At 42.1% G+C, this 16,431-nt stretch overlaps 1 protein-coding gene and 1 long non-coding RNA gene across 3 annotated transcripts in view; one reads left to right on the top strand and one right to left on the bottom strand.

The window, feature by feature from the left end:
• The window catches only part of FRMD4A (FERM domain containing 4A), a 387,455-nt gene that overhangs the window by 347,566 nt on the left and 23,458 nt on the right, over positions 1-16,431 (bottom strand). The window lies entirely within an intron of this gene.
• The window catches only part of LOC114012878 (uncharacterized), a 28,220-nt gene continuing 12,733 nt past the window's right edge, over positions 945-16,431 (top strand). Inside the window, exons 1-2 of the long non-coding RNA XR_003555602.2 lie at positions 945-1,239; positions 12,367-12,461. This is a non-coding gene — a long non-coding RNA (uncharacterized LOC114012878). The remainder of the gene's footprint in view (positions 1,240-12,366; positions 12,462-16,431) is intronic.

Raw genomic sequence — 16,431 nt, 5'->3', positions numbered from 1 at the left:
TGAAAAGTGAATATACCTCCTGTTTAGGTATCCCAATGGGAGGCTCACAGCTCCTGACAAAAAGCTCTGCTGATGCTGCAGCCACACCAACCATCCAAGCTGCATCCACTTACATGTAGAGAATGGGACCCTTTGGTTTAGTATAGTAATTTAGAAGAGACGTTCAAGACTGATTTCAGGAAGCAGGGTATACCTTGTCTTGCAGACAAACAGATTCAGCATCTGAATACAGAATCATATGCAAACACCCATTGTAACCCAGTCTTTTACTCTGGCTTTGCCCTGTACCTCTCACTCATGCCAGAGGGTTGTCCCATAGCTGACCAAGACTATTTCCAGAAGTGAGAGCTATCTGTAAAAGAACAACAGCTGGGTCAGACCCCGACACATTTGCAGAAGGAGATTAGCGCTTAACAGGTAAGACTGTATCTTTGGGAAAAAAATAAAATAAATAATAAAACCCTGAACCAAAATGTCATTTTCAGCCTGAGAGCCACTGAACTGTTTCATAAGACTCTTTAGGATTATAACAAGTATGATTCAGAATACTTCCCAGGCAGTCTTCCTTGCAAATAAATAAGCCAGATGAACATGCTGTGCCACGCTCCAATTCATAAAGAGAAGCAGAGGGCAGACTGTAAACAGAAGGAAATTGCAAGAAGGCCAATAAAATGCATTTCTGATCTCATACCATCAGCTGGACGAGGCAACAGGGATAAATAAAGTCAGAGACTTCTCCTATATTTATGATTCCTTATTGTTACAGAGCTCTCCTCAGAACAAAAATGAGTCTGGAAGGGAGGTGGTCATGCTCCTTTCGAATGGCAATGTTTAAGAAAGGAGAACCATATGGTTTTGAGTTGGCTCAATTGTGGCAGCCAGGAAACTAATCCACAGATTTATTAGAGCTGGCATACATAACAGAGTGGCAGTGCTCCTTTCATTTGCTGCCAAGAAACCCTCTGTGGCGCAGAGCTTTACCTTCAGCTGCAATCGCTTGCTGGGCATATGGACCTTATTTCTGCAAATGGGAGTGGAAGAGAGTCAATTTGCAAATCCAATTGGAATTTTCTTCCTCCTGCCGCTCCAATTTACTACGCAGACTTCATTCATAGTTAAAGGAGCCTGGATTTCTGCCTCTTTTTTCTCTAATTAACTTGTTCTTTCGATTTAGGACATCCAAATGGAAGAAATATGATGAGGAGAGAAGAAACCATTTAAACCATTGTCACTGACCAGGTAAAAGTTTTTGCAATAGGTACTTTACCTAATAGCTTATTATGTTGTGCGCACTTGCTGGAAGACCCCTAGCTATTATCATTACAGTTCCTGACATACAATTTTTTTCTAAAGGTCTTGTGAAATGGAGAATGGCAGTTCAGAGTTCAGTGATCTGTCTAAGGTGTATGTGATCATCTGTTAGGCAGTTGGTTTCATTTGGGCTATGAAGCGCAATAAAAAAATCTCAAGTGTCCTTTGGGCATATTCAAAGAAGGATTTTCAGAGCTCCCATGGGCTTGCTTGGAAGGAAGTCAAAAGCTTGACTTCTGAAGAGAGACAAGGTGGCAGGGGGTGATTGTTAGATAAACTGCCACCCCTTACAAGTGTAAATGGAAATATGATCAGCGTTTGGAATCAGCCCCCTTCACCTGGGGAACACACAACACTGCATCTGAGGTCTGCAGCAAAGGCAAGGAAAACTTCAGGGGCAGACAGATGCTACAGCAATGTTAAATCTCTTTCGAAGATTTCCTGTAAGCAGCAGCTAGAGACACCAAGAAAGGAATGTAATTTCTCTGACAAACTAAACCTGAAAACCATGTGGATCTATTTTACAGTAGATACAGCACTATTTTTCTTTTCTTCAGCTAAAGAAAAGAATAACAAAGGAAACTGGAAGCGCTTTGCTCGTTAAGGTCAATCATCAATCATACCACAGACCTACTGTGTTCAGTGTGCTTGGTGCCAGGCACGTCAGAGAAAGGCAGGAATGAACATCCACGGGCAGTTCTGTAATATAACTCTGCCAGACTTTCTGCCTGATTCCCAAGGGTGTGTGTCTAGAAAAATCAGTGTACCCAGTAACGGCAATAACCTGTGAATATAACAGCTCCATCAGCTCCTAATGCTAATCAGTAGAAGTCCACAATGAATTAGGGGAATAAATCGTTATGCTTTTAAAGGTTAACATTTGCCATCTCTCTCTGCAAAATTATTCCTCTGTGAAATTAAGCATTGCTCTCAACATGAAAATATTATTGAAGAAGTTAAATTGTCTTCTGAAGATTATGTTAAATCTGAAGATGGCATTCAAATCAATAAAGTATGAGTTCAAAGCAGCCAGCAAAGACAGTCCAATCTACAGGGACTCCCACAGGTCACTCAAGCCTGCTGTGACCTTATTTCAATACATCTTTTATAAAATGGGTCAGAACAACACTTCTCCTCAGCAAGTAATTCAGATATTCACAGTTCCCTCCTTTCATTACTAGTTGTAGGTAAAAAACCAGAAATATATCATCCAATGTGAACTCAAAGGAATAAAAAATAGATCATATTTATATATAATCGTATTTATATATCATATATATATCAACAAATACAAAGCTATGTTTGAATCTAGAGGAGTCCAGTGTTCAAGCAGGTTTAGAAGGGTGCTTTGATTTTTGTCTGCCAAAGCTACACCATTCAACTCACCCAACAATATAGAACTAAATGCAGAAAAACACCCTGGTTTTCATTCTCCCCTCATGAAGACCCAACTTTGGGTCAACGCCTCAGCAGGGGCCAGTTCTCACTTGTGTGACAGGGAGAAAGAAGAGAGATGCATTTTCATACCTGAATAGTTTCATTACTGTGTTGAATTGCCCATAGGTAAAACTGTGTACATTTTCCATTCTGCCTACTGAAGAGGCAATAAAGCACATATATTCATGTACAGACAATGAAAAATTAATTACATTGGAATAATTCCCTATTTTACAACCTTCACTTATCGCTTTGGTACAGTTGGCAGTAAAAATTCTTCATATTGAAATAAACATCTACACATACACGAATATATTAGTCTGTATATTTGCACCATTGAACTAAAGTGCCATAAAGGAAGATTCCTATCATCCACCTCATGAAATTAATGTTTCTTTGACCATATAAATGATTTCATTTCAAGAGGCAGGTTTTGAAGCCAAGTATCTCTAACATTCATAAGCCACATATGTCTGAATTTGTCTGCAATTTCTACTATGAACATTGTGAACACTGAATGATAAAAAAATCAGATAGTTGTCCAAATAACTCTGCTTACTGTGCAGAGCAAGGGGAGCAGAAAGCAGTTATATCTGCACCATATTGCTGAAAAGCAGCACATGAGCTAACATTGGCCCACAGTAGTCCTAATACCATGTCCTCATCTGAAAGATGGAGAACAAAACCAGCCTGATAAATTCACAAGAAAAGGAGCATCTATTCACCAGTGGGAGAAGATACAGATACGGCTATGTGTTCTTTGAGATTGCTTATAGGATGATGTGAACAGACAAGAAACCTTCACATTCCCAGGTGTCAGTTAATATGCCTTCCCTCTCTGAACTAATGAATTAAATCATTTGGAATTCAGAATATGATTCTACCCAAAACAAGATCACTATCTAATGAAAGGAACAAATTGCCTTGTACATGCACATGGTGGGCATCTCATTCCTTCTGCTATAGAACAGTCTTTACAGAAGAGGCTGTCCAACGCCTTCCTAGCCCACACCTGAGGTGAAGAAACAGGTTCCTTCTATTTCTATGGTGCAACTGAGGAATGTCCCTTTACTGCCCATACCTGGCCATTGGCTTTAATGGGACTTCTTGCTGTCCACACCACTCCACTGCTTGACCCCGCTGTGTCTACTGAGGAGATCATCAGTCATGGAGAGCATTGAGCTAGTGGCCGCACCCTGCCCTGGGACCTGAGAGAGCTGACCTGGGGTTTATATATGGACACTGTCACCACAGGTCTCCATCAGGGCTGGAAAGCAGCAAGATGAAGGGGAGGGTGAAGTTCTTTCTGCCTAGCTCCACCATTGCCTTCTGCACTGGTCATCACTGACCTGCAAAACCCCGCAGACTTCACATTTCTGCAGGCATGGCATTATTCCAGCATACCTAGCTGTAACTTGGTTCTGTTAACTATTAAGCACAGATCTTGCAAACAGCTAAGCAAGAAATATTTAGTGTCAAGACACTAAATATGTTATTTTAATTGCAACCTCCTGAACTCTCCAAAAATGTCAGGTATTGGTCTTTCAAATGTCATCGCAAGCAGTTTGGTTTGCAGCATGAAAAAACAATTCAGATCTTTCAATTGAATAAGCCCTTTTTTTAAAAAAAAAAAAAGGTTTACGTTTCACATAGTTTGAATCTTTTCAAATTGAAGATGCTTGCAAAAAATAAAACTAAAAAAACCCAACCACTGAACCCTGAACCTTCCAAAAGATTTCTCTTCTCTTCTCGCTCCACGTATAAAACAAAACAGCTTCTTTCAGTCCACAGAGTCCACACTTCACTCTGTCAGTAAAAGCAAGCTGTTCCTCATGGACTTCACTCTGTCAGTAAAAGCAAGCTGTTCCTCATGGTACCCTCCAAAGATGCCTTCCACTGCTGGTTGTAATCCGTAATTACAACAAATGACAGATCACACTGGAGGATTTTTGTTTGGAGCTCTCTGAAACCAGTGAACACATTTGAACACCTCTCATCTGTATCATGCTGTTCCCAGACCTATTTGCTTGCTACAAACGGGCCTGAACACCCTGATTTATCAGATTGCTGAGCTCTCCTGCTCACTTCTCTGTTCATTAATCTTCATAAAATAATACAGCAATGAGAATTGCTGGAGTTCTCCCTATACTACCTGCTGCACTCTGGGCTCTGGTGAATAAATGGAGAGTATCTAATCTGTGGAGAGAAAGGTTTAAGTTTGTATTCTTTTATGCATTGGAATGTCTACAGCCTCTGTCCCTATGGAAATGTAAAGCTTTGTACAGACCGATTTGCTATGCAGCACACATTCAGCAGCACCGTCTGAAGGCACGTTGCAGAGGAGTTAAAACAATGAACTAAGTTGCAGGTAGCACACCGCTTTGTGGAATGTATAAAGCAGCTTATTGCCACACAGTGAAATTCTGCTTTTTCTAGGCAATAGTTGCACTAAACATATTTCCAAAGGAATTCTCAAAAAACATTCTTTTTAGGCCAATGAAAAGAGTATTCCATCCAGTCTTGCATTGCAGCAAAGGCACCTGCAGTCTGCAAAACCTGATACTGAGCACAAGTATGTCACATTTGACATACGTTGAGACTTCCAAGTGTAGCTAGAAGCCCAGAAGGTATCAGACCACCTGACCTCATGCCCTACACCTCAGAGCAGCAGAAGCACTGGTGCAAGCCCCAGAAAGATGCTCTCAAGAGGGAACTGCAGTATCAGCGTATGCTCTCAGCAGGTTGCCAAAGGCATGTCTCACATTCTGCATCTGAAGCCCAAGCCTGGCTGGACTCAGCACACCACCTTGAGCTTTGCTTATCACATCACAGGGTGCTTGAGGTGGGAAGACACCTCTGAAGATGATTTCCTCCAACATGCTGCTCAAAACAGGGTCACCTAGAGCAGTTTGTTCAGGAACATGTCCTGTTGGGTTTTGAGCCTGTCCAAGGATAGAGACAAGCCCCTCTGGACAGCCTGTGCCAGTGCTCAGTCACCTCCACAGAAAAAAAGTTTACTCTTGCATCTAAACAGAGCTTCCTTCATCATCTTCATGGTCCTCTGCCTGACTCTTTCCAGTATGTCCGTGTCTTTCTTGTACTGGGGAGCCCAGAGTTAGGCAGAGCACTCCAGATGTGTCCTGCCAGTGCTGAGCAGAGGGGAAGGATCACCTCCCTCAGCCTGCTGGCAACTCTGCCTAACGCAGCCAGGAGGCTGCTGGTCTGCCTTGCTGCAAGGGCACGCTGCCGGTGCATGGTCATCTTGGTGTCCACCAGGACCCCCCTTTCCTGCACAGCTGCTTTCCAGCTGGTCAGCTGTAACTTGTAGTGGCACATGGGGTTATTCTTCCCCATATGCAGGACTTTGCATTTCACTTGGCTGAGTCATGATGTTCCTGTCAGCCCATCTCTCCAAGCTGTTGAGCTCCCTCTGGATGGTAGCACAACCCATCTGGGGTATTGACCACTCCTCCCAGTGTTGTATTGCCCCATTTTGAATGCTACTTTGAAGCCTCAGTAGCCCTAAATTAGGAAGCACTGTTGTCTGTCAAGCAAACTACTTCTCACTCTTGGTACTATCTTATCTGTTGTGGTTTGCATCTTTAGAGTGGGAAAAGGCAAATTTATGCCGGGTGTGGCAGCATTTTCGTGAACCTGTAGTACTCAGATTAGGCTAATAAAACATGGCAACACTAGAAATGTAGGGATTATATTAGTGTTAAAACTGACACATCCTTTTTCCTAGTTTAGAAAGAGCAGTCTTTATAGACTACGTCAGATATAGATTTTTTTCACACAGAAAATATTGCTCTGGGACATAAATAATATTGACTCTTCATATTGACAGGAGCTAACAAGAGACTTGAAAAAGCACCAACTAGCAGTGCCTAGTTCAAGAGAAATTACATATTGAACTTTATTGGACATGTTCTAGATGGTAAGGAGATAAAGACAACTTGCATGATATCCATCAGACCCCTCCCACACTCCCACATATAAATGGCAGTTATTTTGCTTCCTTTTTAGTTAGAAATACGACTTCAAAGTCATTTCACCTTAAAAAGGTACATAAAATGGCTGACGCATGCTTCAAAGCTACCTGTTTGCCTGTGCTGCCTATAAGGGGAGGCCGGAGCAGCTAGTTTAGGTGGAGACAGCGAAGACCGGACTGAATGGAAAGGCTGAGGCTTCTCCGAGAATGTCTCAACACACAGGGGCTCTGGCGCAGTATGAGTGACACCTTGCTAAGTCAGCAGTTTAGGTGAAGGCATTATAATTTTAAAATAAACTTCCCACGATATTTCTTTTGTTAACAAGTGGCACTTTGATTTGTGAGAGTTCACAGACCATCTGCTGCTCTGCAAATAACGGAGATGAAGGTACTGAACTGCGCTCAGGCTTGCTAAGGTGATGCCACGGGACTACACCCTACAGTCCTTACCTGGTGGGGAAAGGGGACATGCTTTTCCAGCTGAGCCTGATGGTGACCTGGAGGCTCATATCTGAGTGAGAAGAGCAAAAGGAGAGAAGAGAGGGAAAAGATGCAATACCTGAGAGTGAGATGGAGGAGGGTTGTCTGCAAGTGCTATTGCATATCCCCCAGCTGAGGTCATACCTGAGAAAGAATTTTTCATATCTTATGGAGACAATGAAAAGGGATATTTCACTGCTTTAATTTTTTTTTTTAAAAAGATCTACTTAAAGGCAACAAATGCAACCAAAACTGCCTTTTCTTGAACAAGGAAGAAAAATAGGTTTTGATTTTTACAGCTTTACTATTAACTGCTTTGATATAAAAGCACTGATCAATAAGAACATCATAAGGAACGGGATCTTTCATACTGGTGCTCATCGTAAAAGATGACATAAACTGATTCAGCTTACTTTTGTCGATATCTATCTTACATCTGCACCCAGGCTGAAATTCAGACATCCTGTGGTTTTAACTTTTCAGGATACATGAAGCTGGGATTCTCCTGCTTGTTTAGGGCAGACCTTAGGCCACTGAAACAGGGACATTTTGCATTTCAAAGCTTTCTGTGAATTTTTTTTTTTTGGCTGCCTTTTAAATGGATCACAAGAAACAAATAATTACCATATTTCTAACTATTATTCCTTCCCAACACTTCCTCCCTCTCAAGCCCATGTTTACACTACACCTTCTTCAGGGTATGCCTTACTTGTTAGAACAAATTTAATTAGCAAATGTCAATAAGTATACATGTGCTTACTGCAACAATGCATAATCATTGTGATTTCCTTGGACAATTGATGTGCTTCATATAAGAAGAACAAAAAGTTTTATGCTCTCGCATTTGAAGATTTGGGAAATCAGTCCATTAAAAATGTATACATTCCAGGATATATGAAGATCTACTTTCTAGCAAAACTGCAGTTTTATGAAATGTGTCTGCTTCAGTCTTTATATACTTTTGTTGTCAAGATCTTGTGCAATTCTAAACTCAAATTAGCAGAGCACTTGATTTCTGTGGCTGTGCTGAGATCAGACCAACCACAAGCAGGTTTGGAAGGATCTGGATGTGGGAGAAGCAGTTGTTACGTTTTCTCCCCCCACCTTATGAAGCAATAGAAATTTGTCATGCAGAGCAAAAGAGCAGAGATGACATAAGATTTAGAAAGGAAGAAAGAAAAGAAGAAAGTCAGAGCAGAGCTTTGAGCAGAAGAGGGAAGAAGTTATATGGTTTTGTAGCTAAATGGTGGGAACTGTACTGGGGGGTTCAAGCTAAAAGGTGCACGCAAAAGTAACCCCTTGTGCCACCAGAGCATCCCACCGAAACTGCCCAAGTGTGCAGAGGAAGGAAGGAGGGGAAGCCAGAGAGGAAAGATTCTTTCTCTACATCTAGACTGTCCTGTGCCTCTGTCTGTTGAGTAGAAAAGAGAGCTGGTTGCAGAGTCCTGCAGAAGCAATGGTACATTGCATTGGTACTTGCATGAACAATTGTAGCATGCTCCGGAGGAATTAATTTGCAACCCAGATTAGCACACAGAGCAAGACAACTATATCTCAATGCCACCTTTTCTGAACAAATGCTGACAGAGTATTTCTGCCCCCAAAAAGAAGATTCCAACATGACAAACAAGTGAGAGTTGAGGCACTCTGTCAGGTATTCAAAGCTCTTTTCATCCATGTGGCACCTGTCAGAGCCTTGGAGTAGATGGAGCAGGGTCATAGGCCACCAGACAGGTCTGTCTCTGGAGATGGACCAAAGCAAGCAGAGCCCCGGAGTGGTGAATTGTGCATTTGTGATGCTCCAGTAACAAAACACCAGCAAATGCCTTGTCCCCAGAGCAGGCTCTCAGTGTCCTGAGTCTGGGGAGGAACAAAGCAAAGACTGAGAGTGTGAATGAAAGCTTCATTTCAACCGAAACTCTTTGATATCAAATATCACAGGCTGGGGTGGGTGGGGGGTGGGGGGTGGATAGGAAAGGAAATGGGAGGGAGGGCAGGTAGAAGAAAGCAGGGGAACGGGTGAAGTCTTGAAGTGAATTTTACAGCTGAAAAACATCTTTAAAGTGCTTCTCTGATCTGCCATTTATTAGGTAGCACGTGGCAGGATGATGGAGTCTGCTCCTGCTGTTTTAACCTACACCAACTGCCCAAGGGACACACCTCATGTCAAAGGTTACCCGTAAACACCAAATTCCCCTTTGAGAGAAACCAGTGGGTTGCAGAATATCAGCAGTACAGATCCAGTCCAGACCCTCTCAGAGAGGCCCTGATCAACCTCCCACAGGATATATCTCATGGTCTCTTTGACCATGGCCTGAGTATTTCATCCTCGCTTTACAAGAATATATGGCAGCAGCAGCATGGCCCTTCATTGAGCTAATAAACTTTAGCAACATTTTGTGCATTGCACAGATCCAAATAAATACTTTCTCCAGCAAAACCAGATTGATTTGGCACTAAAACTGCAGCGCACTACCCTTGGGACAACAGCCTGCAACTGTGGCCCTTTTACCCCTTTATCCTCATCCTGGCTTGACTGCAGCTGAGATGACCAAAAGTGCCTGCATGTTGTCCTGTGATTTGTGGAGTTCTTCAACTGAAAAACATTAAAAAAAACCCCAAATATCTCCTCTTTACTGACGGGTGGAGACAGGAGACAAAACTCTGGTCATTTTATGTACAGAAAGAGATAAAAACAAAATCAGGACTCTCCCAAGGAATGTTACTGTTAATACTGTTAATCTCTCCCATAGGTCACAGTCAAGCCTGGACTGTGAGTTCTTTGTTTAATTTTCGTGTCTACTACTAGTATCTCAGGCAAGCTTGTGCATGCTCAGTGTGGAAAAACAGGTAAGTAGAGGAGAAATCTTTCAAATATATAAAATGTTTCAAAAGAACAGCATTTGAGAGGTTGGCAGAAAATTTTTTTTTATGTTTTCCAAAACGAAAGTTGTATTTTCATGTATTTTCTGGATAAAAATTATTAATTTGTCTATTCAAATATTGATAACTTTGGTATTTCCTGCAATCTCAGTTCCTGATAAACAAAAATGGATTTTTTTCTCCTCTAATGAAAACCAAGGCTTTGGCTGTAGTTGACAAAGGACTCTTTCAAGTGTGAAGTTCTTGTTGAGAAATCAGGTATATTTCATAACTAACAAGGTCAAAAGCCTTGTCAGGTGTGTATCAGGAGAGTTTCATAAGATTCAAAGGAGTTATGCTTCTGTATGGTAGCTAAGGACGTGAATTAAATTTTTGAAGTGGGGAAAAAATTACACTTTGAAAGTACAGCAAGGTATACTTGAGCTGTCTGTAAATTAAGACACCTCACAACTCACAAATAGAACAAATCTTTTAACAAGTGTTAAAAATTAATAGGGAGAGGAGAGAAAATCAAAGCTAAGGTAGATGCTTCAGAAAACTGTCAAAGCATCAACAGAAGTATTTTTTCACCTTTAAGTTCATAAGAAGAGACCAGAAAAAGGATTTCCCCTTTGGTGGAATGAAACAGGTTTCTATCAAATAGAATAGAGTTTGAAATGAAATGGCTATAAGGAAAGAAGTCTCTTAATTCTCCTACTGGGGGAAACTTGCTTGATCTGAAATCAGAAGTTGTGAACTGGTCATTCACTTTCTCACCCAAATGTCTCCAAATGCCTTCATAGGACACTTGAAATCCTTTAGACCAAGATGCACACATTTACATGCAGAACATGCACTTACAGCTGCAGAATTGTCCCACCAGGATCAAATTAGTTTGGAAAGAAGTTATTCAAGCTGCAGGTCCCACCTTCCAGGCACCTCAAGGCAGATTTTCGCTATATTTATTCCAGAATCAACTTTCTGCCACAGACTGGTCCTGTGCTTGCTGTTGCTCACCTGGATTCATTTGGCTCCCAATGCTGCTGGGCAATGGTTGCCATGAGCCATCCACTAACACCCCATCACTGCTGCTGGATAAAGTTCCCTTCTTGCCACCTTCAAAGAAAAGGATCTCCAGAGTGGGTCAGGTCAGCAGTCCTTAGAGATAAGGACCCACCATGACCATGAACTACTTTGAACAGCATAACTCAGGCTTCAGAAATACAGTGAGGAAGATGGAGGAATTAGTCATCCCTTCAGCGCTAACCTCCAACAACCCTCCGAAATCTAAGGATGTACAAAAAAACTCTTGCTGATGTTGCAGCTACGTGTCACCTACCACCAAACCTTTGTGATGACTGTGGAGGCTTTAGAGATTATATCTGGGCCAGACAGGAATTAACACAGAGTTCAAAGACTTTCACAGCCCTATAGATGTTCAAATGTTAGGTATTGGTCTATGGTACACATCTGGGCTCACGCTATAGTTGGAGAGAAGCAGATGTCCCCAGTGGGAGGTTTGTCCCATTTTTAGACATACATCGATAGTAGAGGACCATTCTCCTTCTCTTGCACTCCCCTCCCATAAAGTCCTCCATCAAACTGGAGTCTTAACTACTGAGAGTCTAACACTGGAAGGAAGGAATCTCACCCCACACAAATTGCTTGCCCAAGGTCACATAAGCAGCTCATTGCAAAGATGGTTCCTAAATTTGAGTTTAGCTCAGACACTTCTTAGTCACTGTTCCCTGGCAACAAGATAGGACACAGCCTCAGAGCTTGCATTTAGCCTCACAGCCTTTGCATGCAGGGCTAGCAGAGAGACCCATGCATTCTGTGACAAGCCTTGCAGTATGCAGGCAAGCCAGAGAAAGATGAGGGCAGGTCACAGGACATAGCTATAATTGCTTTAAGGGGTTGGGGCAGGGGAGGAAGGGGCGGGGGGTGGGGGTGGGGGGGGTATATCCCGAGGAGAAAAGAAAAAGGAAAAAGAAACAAAATTGGTTTATCTGAAACTTTCACAGCTCAATACAACAACTAGATTCTATTTTGGCTTATCCTGCCAACAAGTATCATTTTGATTTATATGAGCAGAATGAAGACAATTAAGCTTCCAAAAAGCCAGTATTTGGTAAAAATAGCCATGGCCTTATTTAGCAACATACAGTATTTGTAAAGAAATATTTTAGCTTCCATCTTCCAGTTAAAGGGTGGGTGCTGCTTGGTTTTTTGTTTGGTTGGTTTTTTGTTTTTTTGATGTTGGTTTTTTTTTTTTTTTTCTGCAGGAGTTATGTACTTTTCTCTACTTTGAGACCACCAGAGAAAAGAAAACGGCAGGGAGCGAAGAATTGTCCAACATCTTTAAAGATGTGCTAAAAAGGTAAGAGTTACTGTCTCTGTCCAAGCCAGTACTGGTAATATACTGTACAGCCGCTGTCTCTTGGACAGCTTGACACAGCCTAGCTCCACTGAACCACTTCTGATTTACACCAGCACTAAAAAGAGGAGGGGGAGAAAGAAGTCAGACATTGTAAATCTTCTCACTGAGTGACATTCTGAAGGGCTCGTACATCACTTTGAAACTAAGGTCTAGACTCACAATACAGATGACCTGAAGAATAGCTTATATGCCCCAAAGCCTCTTCTCTTTTCCTCAGATATCACTTGCTTTAGTAGAAGATATTAACTCTTCCTACAAAGCCTGTCTCAATGGACTCACAAAGACATTTAGAAGCCAAAGTTCCATTGACTGTAAGGCTAACACCTCCAGGATATTTACTTAATACAACCCACTAATATTAGAGGGACAACATTTTCATGAGCTCTACAGCAATCCAACAGCCTGGTTTTCTTTGAGCGCCAAGGGAATAAGGTCTCTAAATCATTTGTGAAAGCATCAGCCTTTATAGTTCATTATTTATATTGCAGAAAAGAAGCAAGAGTTGCGAGTCCATGATCTGGCCATGCAGAGACACAGCTGTGAGTTTTAGAAGAGATGTTCATTGTCACAGGCTCAGTGGCCTTGCCAGGGTCTCTGAACAAGGAACAAGACAAACCGGTGTTTTACTTAGTGCAGTGTGTCCCAATTTCCCACTGCACTGCAGGCAGAGCAATAGAACAGGTGTAATTCATGCCTGTCCTAGCACTTGCATTTTTTATACAATGATACCCAATTCTTTGCCCATTTGCCATACACACCTTCCCTGCAGCTTAGCAGTTCATAAAAATCAGAAAATGAAAGCAACACCTCAGCAACGTGGCTTCCCCAGATCTCCATTTCCCAGCTTGGATCCAACATGCTTCAGACACTTGGGTAAGTCTCACTGGGCTGCAGTAAGGATGCTGAGCACCGTCCCATTCAGCAGCACTGTGTAAGACCTCAGTTTTGAATATATTTTTGGGCAGAATTCAAAGTCTCCTTTAGGCTGAGACTTTGGCATCCAGACAGGTCGTATGGATACCATTATGGGAAAAGAGAAACATGCAGGACCTCTTTCAACAGAACACAAGGACTACTGTGCTGAGTGCTGTATGTGCATTTTTAATGAGTTAATGGAGAAAGAGCTTCCAGTCTGGTAATCTTATCAATGACAGGATCTATGTCACCTAAGATTACACATCTACAGCATAGGTCTAAGCTTCTGACCAAATTGTCTGAGACAATTTGAAGTCTACTCAATGGGAGTTTAGGGTGCAACTCACCTAGCCAAACCTAGGCTGCATCGACAAGAGTCTGTATTTGAACAGCTCTATTTCTATTATACAGGCATCCCAGGCTCATTAGATTTATACTCTATAGGCACTGAAAAATTTCAGATGCATCTCAACCAAGTGTTTCAAACAACTAAAGTCTCATTCATTGTGTACAGAAAAGGAATAAACTTATCCAGATTGAATGACCCAGTATAAGATTGAGGTGAGGAAAGCGTTAAGTCCTCAACTACAATAGACCTCAACTACATAAGCACATATGGCTTTAAACTCAGAAAAATCCACCAGCTCAGAAGCACCAGCATGATCAGCAGATAGTGTGCCAATATATGCCCACACAAGCACAGAAACCTGTGAGGTTAGAACGAGACTGGAAGTATGCATTATCTCCTACTCAGACATGAGGCTGACACGTTATACTTGACCAGGTGCCATATTCAAGTTCAGAAGCTTTAGCAGTGATGATAAAATTACGGATCTGCTGGTGACAACTTCACTGTTTTTTAAAACTGCAATTACCCTACTGAAATATTAAAGATAATAGTTACAGCTCCAACACAACATACGATTATATGGTGATTCAGAGGCTGAAAGCATAACTAATTATAGACTGAATTTTGCAGCAAATACATCGGTAGGGCTTAAGACAATATTTAAAGGCGTGTGTGGGCAGTTACAAACTACTTCCAGAAACCTGAACAAAGGCTTTTGCAAAGGATTATAAAACTAAGTCTTTGAAGAGCAGAAGTAGCAATGTTAGCCATGTCCTTTCCTCTAACCATATTACTACACTGTCACTTACTTAGCAATGGATTAAAGTGCTTTGTACTGGAATCCTATTAGTAGCTAACACCAACGCAATACAGATTCCGTGTCTTGGAGGTACAATGTTGTGGCTATGTCCTACTTGTGGCATTGGCAGAGATGGTAGGAAAAAATGATTAAAAAAGTACAACGACATTAGAACGTTTCAGCACAATTTTTAAAGCGTGTGTCTGTTGCTACCATTTTCCTCCCACAGATTTTCTTGTTACTAACAGCATCTGTTTTCAAAGCTAATAAACACGCAGCTATCAATGTGTTAATGCCAGGAAAGAGGGCAGTGAGGGTCACTTGTACTTGTTCACAGAGGCTGGGATGTGTTGTTGGGTACGATCTCCTTCCATCCTCCCCAGGAAAGAGCTGGCATTCAGCTGCCCTGCTCAGTGGGGAACTAAGCTGTAGAAACATCACTCTAACCATTGCTTTTCCCCTTAGCTATAAACTGCATCCTTTGTCCCTGCAGTCTCCACCCCATTCACTCCTATACGTAGTAGTATGAGAAAGTATCAGGAAAGTATTCTCCAAGACTAAGTTGTGGCACGCCTGCCCTATGTGGATGCACAGAACCAGGATGCAATCTTGCCCTGAGTTACTACAGGGATTCAGAGACGTGCACCAATACTCATCTGTCAGAATGGGTCTAGTATCTTGCCCTGGACCACAGGATGCAGACTTGAGCCTCAGCCCAGACAGAAGGGCAAGGCTGACACAGAAATTGCACCTGTAGAACCATCAATGCCTAGACAAATGCAAATTAAAGCCAGCAAACTCACACCTTAGACAATGTCCTCAGCACCTATGGTTTATGGTTAAGAGCGAGCCTGAAGTTTCTCAGTTCTCCTTTCACCACACAATAACCCTCTGAACACAGCCCAGGTGCCCCCCCCACAGGAGCATAGGTCCATTTGAGCTGCCTTTTGGGATTTTGCCCTGCCACCAGCTGCTACTCCAGAGGTCTGGAGGTATCCTTCTGGTCCTGGGTCGCATCCAGCAGACACAAGTGGATGGAAACCTTGGATATCTTAAGGCATGTGAAGTGGATCTGGATGCCTATGGCTAAGTCGCTGAATCACACCCATTACACATTAATGAATACCTTAAGTGGGGATTCAGTTGTACCTAAAGCAGATGCCTCTTCAGACCATCTCTCAGCTCCACTGGCTAGGTCTCCACTAATGGCAATAACGTAAACCTGTACTGCATGTATAGGCATCCTGACGGAGCAGCTGAATCTGTGAGTTGCCTCTTAGGGGACATGGATCCCATCCTCAGTGACTTTAAATGATCTCTGACAAGCGATTTTTCAATTTTCTTCAGATTTTAATATTCTGCAGATGCAGGGTTTTTTTGAGGTTAGTTTAACATGCAGTCATTTATTTTTCCCCAGCTGTTTACACTGTCTTTAAACAACATTAAATTTAGTGCAAATCAGAGGAGTGTCCAAGTTGGCAAAGAATTTTTTTGCCTACAAAAACAAAGTGTTCAAATCAATCCATACATTATAGTTCCTGCACCTCAAGTGCATCTTTAGTAGGCTGGCAGCTACCCTCACTTGTGCACATCCAGGGCCACTGGCATGTTGACTTACAAATCTGAATGAGGTCCTTCTGCCAAGACAATGTGAGAAGGAACACAGTGTGAAGTCCTAAGCATCTTAGCATGTCAAGCCAATTGCTCCCAAATGGGGTAAACCTTTTACTCTGTTACAGAAAAGCTGTAATTTGCCACAACAGCAGCAACTTTCCTATGGAACAATGGAGCATCTTGCTGACTGTCACTAGCTAAGGTTGCCTGTGAATATCACCTCCTTTGGGAGT

This window comes from Falco peregrinus, chromosome 6, assembly GCF_023634155.1.
Source record: "Falco peregrinus isolate bFalPer1 chromosome 6, bFalPer1.pri, whole genome shotgun sequence".
Classification (NCBI taxonomy): domain Eukaryota; kingdom Metazoa; phylum Chordata; class Aves; order Falconiformes; family Falconidae; genus Falco; species Falco peregrinus.
The sequence above is the reverse complement of the archived record's forward strand: the minus strand, read 5'-3'. Positions and strand labels throughout refer to the sequence as shown.